Source organism: Chiloscyllium plagiosum, unplaced genomic scaffold (assembly GCF_037043375.1).
Source record: "Chiloscyllium plagiosum isolate Xiang-an unplaced genomic scaffold, Cpla_swu_hap1 HiC_scaffold_40, whole genome shotgun sequence".
NCBI lineage: Eukaryota > Metazoa > Chordata > Chondrichthyes > Orectolobiformes > Hemiscylliidae > Chiloscyllium > Chiloscyllium plagiosum.
In genome coordinates, this window is record NW_028270178.1 from 69,821,974 (window position 1) to 69,838,761 (window position 16,788).

The following is a 16,788-nucleotide window of genomic DNA, read 5'->3' on the forward strand; positions in this document are numbered from 1 at the left end:
GTTCGTAGGTATAATTGAGGACACTGTACAGAGGTTCATTCCCAAGAAAAGAAAGATTAACCGGGGAGGGAGTAGACAACCTTGGCTGACAAAGGAAGTCAGGAAATGTATTAAAGAAAAAGAGAGATCCTATAAAGTGGCTAAGAACAGTGGGAAATCAGAAGATTGGGAAGGATACAAAAGCAAACAGAGGATAACAAAGATTGTAATAAGAAATGAGAGGATCAAATATGAAGGTAGGCTAGCCAGTAATATTAGAAATAATATAAAAGTTTCTTTCAGTACATAAGAAACAAACGACAGGCAAAAGTAGACATTGGGCCACTTCAAACTGATGCAGGAAGCCTAGTGATGGGAGATAAGGAAATAGCATGAGAACTTAACAAGTACTTTGCGTCAGTTTTCACAGTGGAAGACATGAGTAATATCCCAAAAATTAAAGGTGTCACGGGGCTGAGTTGAGTATGGTTGCCATTACGAAAGAGATAGGTAAAAAGTGTTAAAATTGATAAATCTCCTGGCCCCGATGGGATACACCCTAGAGGTCTGAGAGAGGTGGCTGAGGAAATAGCAGAGGCATTGGTTGAGATCTTTCAAGAGTCACTGGAGTCAAGAAAGGTCCCGGATGATTGGAAGATGGCTGTTGTAACCCCCTTGTTCAAGAAAGGATCAAGGCAAAAGATGGAAAATTATAGACCAATTAGCTTAACCTCGGTTGTTGGTAAAATTCTAGAATCCATCATTAAGGATGAGGTTTCTAAATTCTTGGAAGAGCAGAGTCTGATTAGAACAAGTCAACATGGATTTAGTAAAGGGAGGTCATGCCTGACAAACCTGTTGGAATTTTTTTGAAGAGGTAACAAGTAGGTTAGACCAGGGAAACCCAGTGGATGTGGTCTATCTAGACTTTCAAAAGGCCTTTGATAAGGTACCACACGGGAGGCTGCTGAGCAAGGTGAGGCCCCATGGTGTTCGAGGTGAGCTGCTGGGATGGATTGAGGATTGGCTGTCTAACAGAAGGCAGACAGTTGGGATAAAAGGTTCTTTTTCAGAATGGCAGCCGGTGACGAGTGGTGTCCTGCAGGATTCGGTGCTGGGGCCACAGCTGTTCGCATTATATATTAATGATTTGGATGAGGGAACCGGGGGCATTCTAGCGAAGTTTGCCGATGATACGAAGTTAGGTGGACAGGCAGGTAGTACTGAGGAAGTGGGGAGGCTACAGAAGGATCTAGACAGGTTGGGAGAGTGGTCCAGGAAATGGCTGATGGAATTTAACGTGAGCAATTGCGAGGTCTTGCACTTTGGCAAAAAGAATAAAAGCATAGACTACTTTCTAAATGGTGAGAAAATTAATAAAGCCAAAGCACAAAGGGATCTGGGAGTGCTAGTCGAGGATTCTCTAAAGGTAAACATGCAGGTTGAGTCCGTGATTAAGAAAGCGAATGCAATGTTGTCTCTTATCTCAAGAGGGTTGGAATATAAAAGCAGAGATGTACTACTAAGACTTTATAAAGCTCTGGTTAGGCCCCATTTGGAGTACTGTGTCCAGTTTTGGTCCCCACACCTCAGGAAGGACATACTGGCACTGGAACGTGTCCAGCGGAGATTCACACGGATGATCCCTGGAATGACAGGTCTAACATATGAGGAACGGCTGAGGATCCTGGGATTGTATTCGTTGGAGTTTAGAAGATTAAGGGGAGACTTAATAGAGACGTACAAAATAATACATGGCTTGGAAAAGGTGGATGCTAGGAAATTGTTTCCGTTAGACGAGGAGACTAGGACCCGTGGACACAGCCTTAGAATTAGAGGGGGTCATTTCAGAACAGAAATGCGGAGACATTTCTTCAGCCAGGGAGTGGTGGGCCTGTGGAATTCATTGCCATGGAGTGCAGTGGAAGCCGGGACGCGAGATGTCTTCAAGGCCGAGATTGATAGATTCTTGTTGTCTAGAGGAATTAAGGGCTACGGGGAGAACGCTGGTAAGTGGAGCTGAAATGCGCATCAGCCATGATTGAATGGTGGAGTGGACTCGATGGGCCGAATGGCCTTACTTCCACTCCTATGTCTTATGGTCTTATGGTCAATATGTTTTTGATTCTTGTTGGCCTGTCTACATGCTGCGTCATGAAACCCTCCTGCACACATTGGACAAAGACTGACCAATCAGAGCTCCTCAAACAATAAAATTTCCAATCAATATTTGCAAAGTTAAACTTCCCCACTACAACTACCTTGTTACTTCCTTTCCTATCCAGAATCATCTTTGCAATCTTTTCCTCCATATCTCTAGAACATTTTGGTGATGTCCTCCACTTGCCTGATTTTAATCTCAGACCATTCTAGTTCAGCAGATTGAGTCGGGTCCTCACCAAATATCCTTTCTGCTACCATAGCACTGTCTTTGACTAAAAATGCCACATCTCCCCCTCTTTCACGACTTCCCTGTTCTTACTGAAAAATCGAAACTGAGGTGCAAGGAACAACCATTCATTTCAGTGCTCCATTCATGTCTCTGAAATGGCCACAATATTGAAGTCCCAGTTAACAACCCATGACACCTGCTTTATCCCAGATGCTCCTAGCGGTGAAGTAGAAAGACTTCAAACCACCTTCATCCTTGCCAGTATTCACTTGCAAACCAGAAAACCTATTTATGTCCTAACCACTCAAAACTTCCAGCAAACTGCAGCTAAAATTCGGGTTCGCAATCCGCTGCTGAATTCGTTTAAACCCTCCTGAAGAGCTTTAGAAAATTATCCACTCAGGATATTGGTACCCTTCCGGGTCAGGCGAAGACCATCTTGTTTGTAGAGGTCCAACCGACTCCAGAATGAGCCCCAACTATCCAGATATCCAAATCCCTATCACCTGCACTATCCTTACAACCACGTGTTCATCTGCTCTCTCCCTGCTCTTTCCCTCACCATAACGTGGCATGTGTAACCAATCAGAGAGAACAACTCTGTTTGATCTAGATCTAAAATGTCACCCTGGATCCCTGAATTTCTGCCATACATCCACATCAATTTTATTACATAAGTTGTTAGTGCAAATGTGAAACATGACCTCGGGCTGCTCCCCCTCCCCTTAAGGATCCTGAAAACACGCTGCGAGACATCACAAACCTTGGTAACTTGGAGGTATCACATCAATCATGAGCCTGCCCTGTACCCACAGAAACTGCACTCTGTCCCCCTCACCATGTAGTCCCCAATAACCATTGCTCTCCTCCCCTCTCCCCTATCCTTTTGATCACAGGGACAAACACTGTGCCAGAGATCTGTACCCCATGGCTTACCCCTCGTATGACATCCCCCCAAACAGTAACAAATACGTTATGCTTGTTACAGATGGGCACAGCCAAAGTGGATGCCTGCACTGGCTGCCTGTTCCCTTTTCGTCTCCCGACTGTATACCATCGACCTTTTTCTTGTACCTGAAGTGTAACCGCCTCCATATAACTCCTCTCAATTCACCTCAGACTACCCGAAGATCCAATGTTCAGCTCCAGTTCCCTAAAGCTGTTGCCAAGGAGATGGAGTTGGGTGCAATTCCCGTAGATTCAAATGTCAGGGACATTACAGTAAACTCTAAGCTCTCACATTCTACAGGAAGAACATTCAAATGGCCGACCATCTATTTCTAATGTTCTGAATTCAGAATGTGTGTGTGTGAATTCAGAATATTTGGAATTGGTTGGTCGGCCATTTGAATGTGCTGGGGGAAAGTGAGGACTGGAGCTGCTGGAGATCAGAGCTGAAAATGTGTTGCTGGAAAAGCGCAGCAGGTCAGGCAGCATCCAAGGAACAGGAGAATCGACGTTTCGGGCATAAGTCCTTCTTCAGGAATGAGGAAGGTGTGTCCAGCAGGCTAAGATAAAAGGTAGGGAGGAGGGACTTGGGTGAGGGGCGTTGGAAATGCGATAGGTGGAGGGAGGTCAAGGTGAGGGTGATAGGCAGGAGTGCGGTGGGGGCGGAGAGGTCAGGAAGAATATTGCAGGTTAGGAAGGCGGTGCTAAGTTCGAGGAATTTGACTGAGACAAGGTGGGGGGAGGGGAAATGAGGAAACTGGAGAAATCTGAGTTCATCCCTTGTGGTTGGAGTGTTCCCAAGCAGAAGATGAGGCGCTCTTCCTCCAACCGTCGTGTTGCCGTGGTCTGGGGATGGAGGAGTTCAAGGACCTGCATGTCCTTGGTGGAGTGGGAGGGGGAGTTAAAGTGTTGGGCTACGGGTGGTTGGGTTGGTTGGTTCGGGTTCCCAGAGGTGTTCTCTGAAACGTTCCGCAAGTAGGCGGCCTGTCTCCCCAATATAGAGGAGGCCACATCAGGTGTAGCGGATGCAATAGATGATGTGTGTGGACGTGCAGGTGAATTTGGGTTGGATATGGAAGTGTCCCTTGGGGCCTTGGAGAGATGTAAGGGGGGAGGTGTGGGCGCAAGTTTTGCATTTCTTGCGGTTACAGGGGAAGGTGCTGGAAGTGGAGGTTGGGTTGGTGTGGTTTGTGGACCTGACGAGGGAGTCAAGGAGGGAGTGGTCTTTTCGGATCGCTGATAGGGGAGGGGAGGGAAATATATCCCTGGTGGTGGGGTCCGTTTGGAGGTGGCGGAAATGACGACGGATGAAACGTTGTACATGATGGTTGGTGGGGTGGTAGGTGAGGACCAGTGGGGTTCTGTCCTGGTGGCGGTTGTAGGGGCGGGACTCAAGGGCGGAGGAGCGGGAAATGGAAGAGATGCGGTGGAGGGCATTGTCGACTACGTCTGGCTGGAAATTGCGGTCCTTGAAGAAGGAGGCCATCTGGATTGTATGGTTTTGGAACTGGTCCTCCTGGGAACAGATGCGGCGGAGACGAAGGAATTGGGAACATGGGATGGCGTTTTTACAGGGGGCAGGGTGGGAGTCGGTCGGTTTATAGTAAATGTCCGTGTCGATTCGGTCACCCGAGATAGAAATGGGAAGGTCTAGGAAGGGGAGGGAGGAGTCTGAGACAGTCCAGGTGAATTTGAGATCGGAGTGGAAGGTGTTGGTAAAGTGGAAGAACTGTTCAACCTCCTCGTGGGAGCACGAGGCAGCGCCGATATAAAGTGGATGAACTGTTTAACCTCCTGTTTAACACATATGTATAAATGTGTGTGGGCGTGCATGTATGTGTTTGTATGCATATATATTTAAAAGTTGCAAAAGAACATTGAGTAAAACAGCATTTATTCAAAACAATATCTGATTTTGTGGAGTGTTCTGTCCTTGGGAAATACCTCAGTTACTTAAGACCAGCCATAAAGACTCCCTGAGTGAATATCCATCACTCACTAGAGATACAGAGGTGATTTTTGAAGTCGATGACGTTTGTCATGTCGCTGATCCTGCGCTGTGTTAAATTCTGGAAAGGACGTTTAGCTCGTATCATATTACTAATTTTGCTGCAAACTCGCACAGTCCATTAAAACAATCCAAGTTATTAGGTTTATCTCATTGGACATTTTGCCTGTTATCAGAAAAACTGGAATAGAAATGACAAAGCTGTTTTTAAGTACTGCTATGAAGATTACAGAATTCAAACAGGAATTATTTTCGTGTCTTGTCACTAGATATGGTTGGGGGAGATGAGTGAGCATCAAATGAACTCACTCCCTTCTCTGTGATTGCAGCCAAATTTTCTAATGCAACAGATGAAAGAACAAAGGTGCATCACATCGGCAGGTCAGTTCCAACTCACGATAGTGTAGTTTCACTTTGATTCTCGCCATCTCCTAAAGTATTAGCTGAATGGGGAGATCAGGATCCTGAAGGTATGCTGAGACATTGCGCGAATTATTCCCACACTGTTGGCATCACTTTATATCATAAACCAGTTATGCAGCAGACTGTGCTAACCGGCTTCCCTCTAATGCCGAGCTAACACAAACAGCTCAGTTCTTTTACAATTTATAGAAGTTCACGTAGAACAAGCTGCTAAAGCTTTCCTCACAATCAGCTCATTCTACACTTAGTCGTGCTCAGTTGCAGTTGTTATGAGGCTTCTTTCCAATTAACGTTAACCAACTGGAGAGAGTGCACGCAACGTGTACCCATCCTGGCCGCCCAGACTCCCTGTCCCGGTGAAATTCACTCCTTGTGTGTCTGCACGCATCTTTACAAATATTTTAGAATCAGCTTCTGAATACTTTTTCCTGAGAAAAAGTAATCATTTTCAAATTCAATAGCTGTAGAAAGAAAAAGAATGCGAGCTCCAAACTTCTCTTTATCATTCATTGCTGGTTTTCAAGTTCTATACTCTCGATATCGATCCATCCGAATGAGGGAATTTCCCTCCTGTTTACTCTCACCAAATTTACATCGCCTAGAAACCTTCTATACGGACACAACTCAGTTTTACCTGGATTCACGCCACATGATCTATTCGTCTTTTCCACCATCCCATGAAACCCCGCTTTGTCTTTTCAAATGGCATTATCCCCCACTACATCGTTGGCTTCCTTTCCATTATTCTGTTTCCAAGTAAACACTGTCCATTCTTCCTGACGTCTTTCATTCCAGTCATCGCCATCCATGTCTTTTATCATCTATTTATGTCCCACTATAGTCAATGTTGAGAAAGGATGCTGGGGCCAAAACAACACATGAAAACCCGCTCTAATGCTGTATACTACCATTACCAATGTAGAGAAAATGGGAGCTCATTCAGTCAAAAGTGAATCCGTTGGTTGTTGCACAATGGATCAATCACTGATTGGGTCGTGACTGTTTTTCCTCACTTTTCTCCCCTGTCTGAACATGTGCTAAAGCAACACAATAAGGGAACATGGAATGTCGACAGTTCAGAAATTGCCTATTCGATGCAACAAATGCACACAAATCCTCCTGGAATTAACCCTCACAGAACAATTCCTTACCCTTTTTCTCTTCATTTGCTCCTGAATAAGGCACCTTACTGACAGTCGACGCAGTTGTCGGCAAATCATATCTCTGGCGCTGTGAGGCAGCAGTGAGAACCAGTGAGCCACCTTGCGGCCCTGCACAATTATTCAAGGCACATGCGGACGCATTTGAAATGTCAAAGACGCTCGACTTGTGTTGTTGCCCTTATCAGGAACAATAAACCCAGATTCCCTGACCAAGAAATTAACCCAAACCACAGCGGTGAAAGCGCTGTATGGTAACCACTAGTCGACTAGGAAGGACGGCATGTGCAATTGCTTCTACTCTTTGGTGGGGGGTTGGTTTGGTGGGGGGTGTGGACCTGACGAGGGAGTCACGAAGGGAGTGGTCTTTTCGGAACGCTGATAGAGAAGGGGAGGGAAATGTATCCCTGGTGGTGGGGTCTGTTTGGAGGTGGCGGAAATGACGGCGGATGATACGTTGTACATGGTGGTTGGTGGGCTGGTAGGTGAGGGCCAGTGGGGTTCTGTCCTGGTGGCGGTTGGAGGGGCGGGGCTCAAGGGCGGAGGGGCCGGGAAGTGGAAGAGATGTGGTGGAGGGCGTCGTCGACTACGTCTGGCGGGAAATTGCGGTCCTTGAAGAAGGAGGCCATCTGGGTGGCATGGTTTTGGAACTGGTCCTCCTGGGAGCAGATGCGGTGGAGAAGAAGGAATTGGGAGAATGGGATGGCGTTTTTACAGGGGGCAGGGTGGGAGGAGTTGAAGTCTTGTTAGCTGTGGGATTCGGTCGGTTTATAGTAAATGTCCATGTCGCGGACGCGTTTGAAATGTCAAAGACGCTGGACTTGTGTTGTTGCCGTTATCAGGAACAATAAATCCCGATTCCTTGACCAAGAAATTAATCCAAACCACAGCGGTGAAAGCGCTGTATGGTAACCACTAGTCGACCAGGAAGGACGGCATGTGCAATAGCGTCTTCTCTTAACAGCATAGGTTTCTTTTCCTGCGATGAGAAATTCCTTCCAAAAAAGAGTTTTTGTGACACCGTGCTTTTAGAGCACAGAATAATACATTATGTCAGTGCCAGTCATCAAACATCCAAATATTCTCGTTTCCAATTTCCACTCATTGGCCCACAGCCTGACGTCTGAAGTGTTCATCTGAACGAGACTTTCCCTGCAAAGTTTTAATCTCAAATGCACCAGCGAATGAGACTGATGTCAGATACCGTCAAATTTGTTCATGAACTGCGGGAGAACTGAACCTCATTTTGACCCATACAGGAACTATACAGAGACATCTTTTGAAAGTGACAAAGGCCTCAGGAGAGCCCAACTTCCATAAAATGAGGAATTGACCCGTTTGGCCTCTTCTTTCTTCATGACTCGCTTTAAAACCGATTCTGTTTACATAAGCAGAGGGGTATACAGGCGGGAGGCTGTCCCTCAAGGACTCTCCCAATCGGCAATAATTGATACCTGCTAAACGTTGACTTCTCCAACTCTGAGGCAGCCTGGCTAGCTGTGGTCTTCCAACTTCCTGCCTGTTTAATTGGATTCCAGCAGATTACTGTCTCTACATAAGGAACAGAAGCATTCAACCGCAACCCTGTACGTTTTCGTCCCCCATTGTTTCACCGTTTCTTTTCTGCTTTTCATGAATCACGTTGTTCTTCCTGCCAAACGAAGGCATTATTCGCATCAGAAGCTTGTCATCCTCATGTTCCTCGAAGAAAAAACACGTATGTGGACTTCCAAACAGAAACAAATGGGGCCTGGGTGGGGGGGGGGGGGGGGGGGGTGGGGGGGGTCTGCCTATAAAATCACTTCCAGCTATTCCTTCAAAAATAATACCTAACAACACGGAGTACGCACCTTCGGATGCTTGCTGCAATAGTTGCAAGAAAATTCAGCAAGGTTGTAGTGTGAATCGATGTTACAACTCCGGGCTCGAACCACTGAGCTATGGGAGCACTAACATATGAAGCGTTTTGAGACTGACAAAAGATGATGACCTCTAGCAGAAAAACTTCGGTCATCTCAGTTTTGTGATTCAAGCTTCGTTTTGTGTGACAAAATACGACTTGAAACTCACTTCTTTGATCACTTGTTTGATATAACACTTTGTCAGCTTCCCAATATCTCATAATGTGACAGGGATCAACATTTGTTTAAACTCACACAAAGTAAAAGCTTTGAAGCTTCTTTTATATAAAAGGCACGATGTAGTATTGATACCAGCTCATTACCCTTGATTTCAGCATGTATTGCAGTTTTTCTTAATCATTTGGTGAGTAATTCCTTTCCCCTTGCCTGGTGCGATTTACGTTGCCACAGGAATTCGTAATTTATGGCCTTGGTAGGTGACTTTTAGGCACCAAACTTGAAACAGTTCAAATCGAACATGCTCCGGAGGTTGGAATTCAAGGGAATGCAGAATATCTGAGAGTGCACTTTAAAACATAATCTTGGGTGTCGTGTCCGCTGGCTGGGTTGGAATACTATTGACCAGCTCGATTTGCTCTTGAGTGGGCTGGAGGACATGACAGTGATAGTTAGAGGGAAGACAGTCAAGAGATTTGTAGAAAATGATGAAAAATTTGAAATTTTGCCACCCGGTGATGGGTGAGCAACCAGTGTTGTGAGTACTCCCACATGCTGGAGAGGTATTGGCAGACCTCAGGATTACATCATTGGGTGAATAACCTGCAACTCCTTCCCTTCCACCATATGGGAGACCTTGTGGAAAGATAAAGCTGCGAAGGCCGCAGTGCACGTTTGGGAAAATGGGCGTTCGTAAACATGCCATTCAGATAATGCACAATGAAACTGTGAACAGAACGCAAGTACACCTTTGAATAGAAGCAGTGGGAGTTAGACCATAGAACATAGAACATTACAGCGCAGTACAGTCCCTTCGGCCCTCGATGTTGCGCCAACCTGTCATCCCAATCTGAAGTCCATCTAACCTACACTATTCCATGTACGTCCATATGTTTGTCCAATGACGACTTAAATGTATTTACTGTTGGCGAATCTACTACCGTTGCAGGCAAAGCATTCCATACCCTTACTACTCTCTGAGTAAAGAAACTATCTCTGACATCTGTCCTATATCTATCACCCCTCAATTTAATTCTATGCCCCCTCGTGCTCGCCGTCACCATTCTTGGAAGAAGGCTCTCCCTGTCCACCCTATCTAAACCCTCTGATTATATTATATGTCTCTATTAAGTCACCTCTCAACCTTCTTCTCTCTGACGAAAACAACCACAAGTCCCTCACCCTTTCCTCGTAAGACCTTCCCTTCATACCATGCAACATACGAGTAAATCTCCTCTGCACCTTTTCCAAAGCTTCATCATCCTTCTTATAATGTTGTGACCAGAACTGTATACAATAGTCCAAGTGCGGCCGCATTAGAGTTTTGTTCAGCATAACCTCATGGTTCCAGAACTCGATTCCTCAATTAATAAAAGCTAAAACACTGTCTGCCTTCTTAACAAACTTGTCAACCTGGGTGGCAAATTTCAAGGATCTCTCTACCTGAACACCGAGATCTCTCTGCTCACCTACACTACCAAGAAACTTACCATTAGCACAATACTTTGCATTCCGGTTGTTCCGATCAAAAGGAATCACCTCTCACTTGTCCGCATTAAACTCCATTTGCCACCTCTCAGCCCAGCTCGGTAGCTTATCTATGTCTCTCTGTAAACTACAACATCCTTCATCACTATCCACAACTCCACCGACCTTCGTGTCGTCTTCAAATCTACTAACCCACCCTTCAACGCCCTTAATCAGGCCGTTTATAAAATATAACGAACAGCAGTGGACCCAACACCGACCCTGGCGGTATACCACTGGCAATTGGACTTCAGGATGAACATTTCCCATCAACCACCACCCTCTGTCTTCTTTCAGCAAGCCAATAACTGATACAAACTGCTACATCTCCCAAAATCCCATTCTTCCGCATTTTGTGCAATAGCCGACTGTGGAGAACCCTATCGAACGCCTTGCTGAAATCCATATACACAACATCAACCGGCTTACTCTAATCGACCTGCTTGGTCACCTTCTCAAAGAAATCAGTTAGGTTTGTGAGGCACGACCTACCCTTCACAAAACCATGCTGACTATCCCTGAACAAATGATTCCTTTCCAGATGGTTATAAAGCCTATCGCTTATAACCTTTTCCAACAATTTACCAACAACTGAAGTGAGGCTCACTGATCTAAAATTAACAGGATTGTCCCTACTCCCCTTCTTGAACATGGGAACCATATTTGCTATCCTCAGGACTCATGGCACTATTCCTGTAGCCAATGACGATTTAAAGTTCAATGTCAAACGCTCGGCAATCTCCCCCCGGCTTCCCAGAAGATCCTAGGATAAAGCTCATCCAGCCCAGGGGGCTTATCTATTTTCACACTCTGCAGGATTTCTAATACCTCCTCCTTGTGAACCTCAATCCCACCTAGTGTAGTAGCCTGTATCTCAGTAATCCCCTCGACATCATTGTCATTTTCTGGACAGAATACTGTTGAAAAGTATTCATTTAGTGCTTCCCCCATCTCCTCTGACTCCACACACAACTTTGCACTGCTATTGCTGATTGGCCAAAATCTTACTCTCGTCATTCATTTATTCCTTAAATACCTATAGAAAGCCTCAGTGTTTACCCTGATCCTATCCACCAAAAACTTCTCATGTCTCTTCCTGAATCATCTGAGCTCTCTCTTTCGGTCTTTCCTGGCTACATTGTAACCCTCAAGCGCCCTAACTGAGCCTTCGCCTCTCATCCTAACATAAGCCTTCTTCTTCCTCTTGACCAGACAGTCTCCTTCCTTCGGAAAACACGGCTCCCGCTCTGGACAGCTTTCACTCTGCCTGACAGGTACATACTTATCTCGGAAACACAGTAGCGTTTCCTTGAATAAGCTCCACATTTCTAATGTGCCTATCCACTGCAGTTTCCTTCTCCATCCAGTGCTTCCTAAATCTGGCCGAATCGCATCATAATTGCCTTTCCCCCAGCTGTAAATCTTGCCCAGTGGTATACACCTATCCATTTCTATGTCAAAAGTAAACATAACAGAATTGTGATCGCTCTCACCAAAGTGCTCACCTACTTCAAAGTCTAACAACTGGCCGAGCTCATTACCCAGTACCAAATCTAATGTAGCCTCGCCCCTGTTGGCCTGTCTACATACTGTGTGAAAAAGCCCTCCTGCACACATTGGACAAAAACTGACCCATCTATAGTACTCGCACTATAGTGTTCCCAGTCAATATTTGGAAAGTTGAAATCCCCCGTAACAACTACCCTGTCATTCTCACTGCTATCGAGAATCATCTTTGCTATCCTTTCCTCTACATCTCTGGAACTATTCGGAGGCCTATAGAAAGCTACCAACAGGGTGACATCTCATTTCCGGTTTCTAACTTCAGCCCATGTTACGTCAGTTGACGAGTCCCCAAACATCTTTTCTGCAACTGTAATACTGTCTTTGACCAACACTGCCACAGGTCCCCCCTCTTTTACCTTCTTCTCTGTTCTTACTGAAACATCTAAATCCTGGAATCTGCAGCAACCATTCATGTCCCTGTTCTATTCATGTCTACGAAATTGCCACAACACCGAATTCCCAGGTACCAACCAATCCTGTAAGGTCATCGACCTTACTCCAGATGCTCCTGGCGTTGAAGTAGACATACTCCAAACCAACGTCTTGCTTACCGGTGCAATCTTGCGACCCTAAGACTTGTTTTGGACCTCTCTACTCTCAAACTTTTCGACACTTGAACTACAACTTTGGTTCCCATCCCGCTGCTGGATTAGTTTAAACACACCCCAATAGTCTTAGCGAATTGCCCCCCAGGATATTGGTACCCCTCTGGTTCAGATGAAGACCATCCTGCGTGTACAGGTCCCACCTACCTCAGAAAGATCCCTAATTATCCAAGAATCCAAAACCCTCCCTCCTGCACCATCCCTGTAGCCACGTGTTCAACTGCACGCTCTCCCTATTCTTTGCATCACGAGCACAACAACAGGAAGGGAATTTGAAAGGACGGATGGAAGTGTATTATGACCGTGACTTCCAAACGAATGGATTAGAGTTTGAGCTGCAGAAGAGCAGAGACATGGAAGAGTTAATTATGTTAATGAAGTGCAAGTTGGCTGACATGGTGATGTTGGGGATATGTGGTTAAAAACACATCAGGAAGTGAAGTATGTCACCATGGTTATGACGTGCCTGTTCAGACTCAGACAATTACCAGGGAGGAGATTGAATCAGTGGCGAGGCATTTTCTCCTAGGACTTGGTCGATGATGCCTTCCAGCTCATCTCATCCACTTCCCTCAACTCCGCTCCCAAAACTCATCCCTCCAACTGAGACGAGGACGGAACTCCCTTCTACATCACTTTAAAATCCAGCAACCTCTGTAGACATCATGTCATCCTTCGGCATTTCCGTCAGCTGCAAATGAAACCCACTAACGAAGATGTGTTTCCCTCCCCACCCCTACCCACTTTCTGTAAATATCATTCCCTCTTCGACTTCCTGGTGGTGCACGCCCCCACCAACCACCCTCCCATCCGCTCCCAACAAACTTCTCATTCCAACACGGGATTTGCAAAACATCCATCCACACCTCCGCCCTCAACTCTGTCCAAGGCCCCAAAGAACCCTTCCATGTCCATCAGAGTTTCACCTGCATTTCCATGCATGTCATTTACTGTATCCATTGTTCCCTTTGCAGTCTCCTCGACACTGAGGAGATCGGATGCCTAATTACAGACCACTTCGGAAAACTTCTCTGGGACACCCGCACCAAACAACACCACTGGCCCCTGGCCGAACATGTCAACTCTCTCTCCCACACAGCCAAGTTCATTCAGGTCCAGGGCTTCTGCCGCTCTCATGAACTGTCCTGTCTGTCCATCTTCCTTCCCACCTGTCTGCTCTACCCTGCGCTGCGACCTATAATCATTACCCCCACCTCCATCCTCCTATCACACTCTCAGTTACTTTGTCCCAGCCACACACGCTCCCATTTGTCTCTCTACCCGCTCGCTTTCCTGATGAAGGCTCGTGCCCGAAACGTCGATTGTCTTGCTCATTGGATGCTGCCGCCCTGCTGTGTTCTTCCAATAACACATTTCCAACTCAGTGGCGAGGCAGATGATTTTGAGTTAGGGACAGAAGTCAGATGCTTCAGTTTTGCAATGATTCAATTCTAAGAAATGTTCTCCGTCAGGACTGGATGTCAGACAAGTCAAGACAGTGTTTGACCTGGAGGGAACGGGGAGGTGATCGTGTTCATATCCACCTGCTGACCCGCTCGTCTCTGTGGTGGAGGCTGTGTGCATGAAAGATTCTGACAAACTTCTCTTCTAATTCTTCGTGTCGAAAATCCCTTACCTTCAGACCTTATCTTCAGACAAAATCTAGAGTCTTGTGAAAGACGGTTTCACACTTTCACTTTTGGGTACCATCAGTTTCGCAGGATTTTAGAAGGGGAAGATTTACAAACCAACCTCTCCACCATAATCTGATGAAGCTGCGCAGTTTATCCCGAATACAAATTGATCAGATTTCGAACATGAAATGAAAAAGCTCTGGTTGCAGTAGGAAATAAATCGTTCACTTATTGTGTGTGTGGACGAGGCTTCTACCTGTCATCAGACCTTACACACCTCAATTGTAAACACACTGAGGAAAGACTGGGGAAACGTGGGGATCCACTGTCTGAGCTGAATTCCCGTGGAAACAATGATACCAGGAACAAGCCATTCACCTGCTCAGAGTGTGGGAAGGAATTCACTCTCTCTCTGACCTGCTGCGACACCTACTCGTTCAAAATGATGAGAAACTATTTCAATGTCTGAACTGCGGAAAATGCTTTAAAACGTCCAGCGATTGGAGAACCGAACACCTCGCTCATACTAATGAGGAACCTTTTATCTCTCCGAATTTTGGAAAATGTTATAAACCCTCTATGTGCTTCATCTTTGAGAAATATGCTCACCTAAATAAGAGTCCATTAAGAATCATAGAGACCTGACGTGTGATCCACGTGCTCACCCGGAGGAGAGACATCTCCAGTTCCAAATCTGTGGGACGTGCTGGAACGTCCCAGCGACCGGATGGCTCATCACCTTTCACACAGTATTAACAGGTCTTTCTAAATGCCCTGACTGCGGGAAGTGCTGCACTCTTTCCTGAATACTAACGTGGCATCAACGTGTTCACACTGAAGATAGACATTAATCACAATAAACGTTCCTGGGGACAGTATATCATGAACGTCTTCACATTGAGGGGAGACCTTTCAAACATGTAGTCTGTGGGATGTGCTCTCTAGTCTCTGTAGAACTGATGTCCCATCGATATTTTCGAATTGTGAGAGACGTTTAAAGTGTATTTATTCCAGGAATAGGTTCAAGCAATCATCTAAACTCTCAGTACACCATCTGTTTTGCAGTTGTCAGCAAGCATTTACCTGCTCCATGTGAGAAAAACAGTTAGGTCACTCATCGAACCTGCTGAGAGAGTAGAGGGATCCCACTGAGGGATAGAATTCACTCACTCATCGACCCTAAAGAGACAGCGTAGAGTTTACATATCTCAACACCGATTGAACTTTGATCTTCTCATTCAGGTCTGAAAGCAAAGTTTTAATATTCTAGATAACAATCAAATCAGCTTTGTGTTAAACACAGTATCGAAGGTCATTGGAAGGATGGGATTATAGAGTACGTGAAGCATCAGCACAGGTTGTCAAGGAGAAATCATATTTGACAAATATATTAGAATTTTTGAGTAGGTAATGAGCAAGCGAGACGAAGTCAAGCCTGTGGAGGTGACCGGCTTGAATTTCCATAGACATATGTCAAGGTGCAGAATGGCAAACTGCTAAATAAGAGGCCATGGATTGAGGCTTGGATGACTGGCAGAAGGCAGACAGTTGGGTAAAGAGGTCTCTTCCAGGCTGGCAGCCCGTGACTAGTGGAGTTCAAATGAGTCAGGGTTTGCACCACAGCTATTCACATTATGTATGAATGATCCATTCAAAAGAACTGAGGGTGTTGTTGCTCCATTTGAAGAAGACAGAATGATAGGTGGAAGGCCAGATCTTATTGATGAAGCGGGCATGCTGCAGAATGACTTGAACGGAGTGAGTGCTTCGAAAAACGTTGTAGTTGCTATACTTTGTGGAAAATATGAGGTCATATGTTTGGTGGAAAGAGTAGAGGCATAGACAATTTTCTGAAAGCAGAAAGAATTCCAAGTTCAATTTTCTCTTATGTTTAGCATGTAGTTTCAGTTGGTGTTTAGGAAGGCAAATACAATGTCGGCGTTCAGTTCAAGCAAATTCAAAAGCACTGGCAGAGGTTTAGGCCTCAGTCAATAGGAGGCTCTGGACCATTGCATTTGGAACATTGAGAGTAGGTTTTGGCCCCAAATCTAGGTGATGGTATGTTTTGAGTGGTGGATAGGAGGTTTATAATGGCTGACTCAGTGGTGAGTACTAATGTCTTGCAGCCTCCGCGATGTTTGTTCAATATCTACTTTGGCCGAATGTGAATTTGGAGTTGGCACATCCTGTCCGTTTCAGCCTGCGTTTCCTCCCCAGACTAAAGATGTATGGCTGACGTTCTTTCGTCATGGGAAATTTAGAGTTACAGGAATTGGTTAGATGTGTGAGTTGGGTGCATTTCCCTTCGCATGATTCGTGGGGGTTTCTTGGTCCAAATGTCCGGTTTCCCCTTTTTCGGTATTCCATTAGAACAACGTTGATCGCAGGGATTTAGGCCTTGTCATAAGGTTTTTTTTTAACGGAGGTGACATCTTCTTTATAAACACATGGTTTCAAGTGAACGTCTT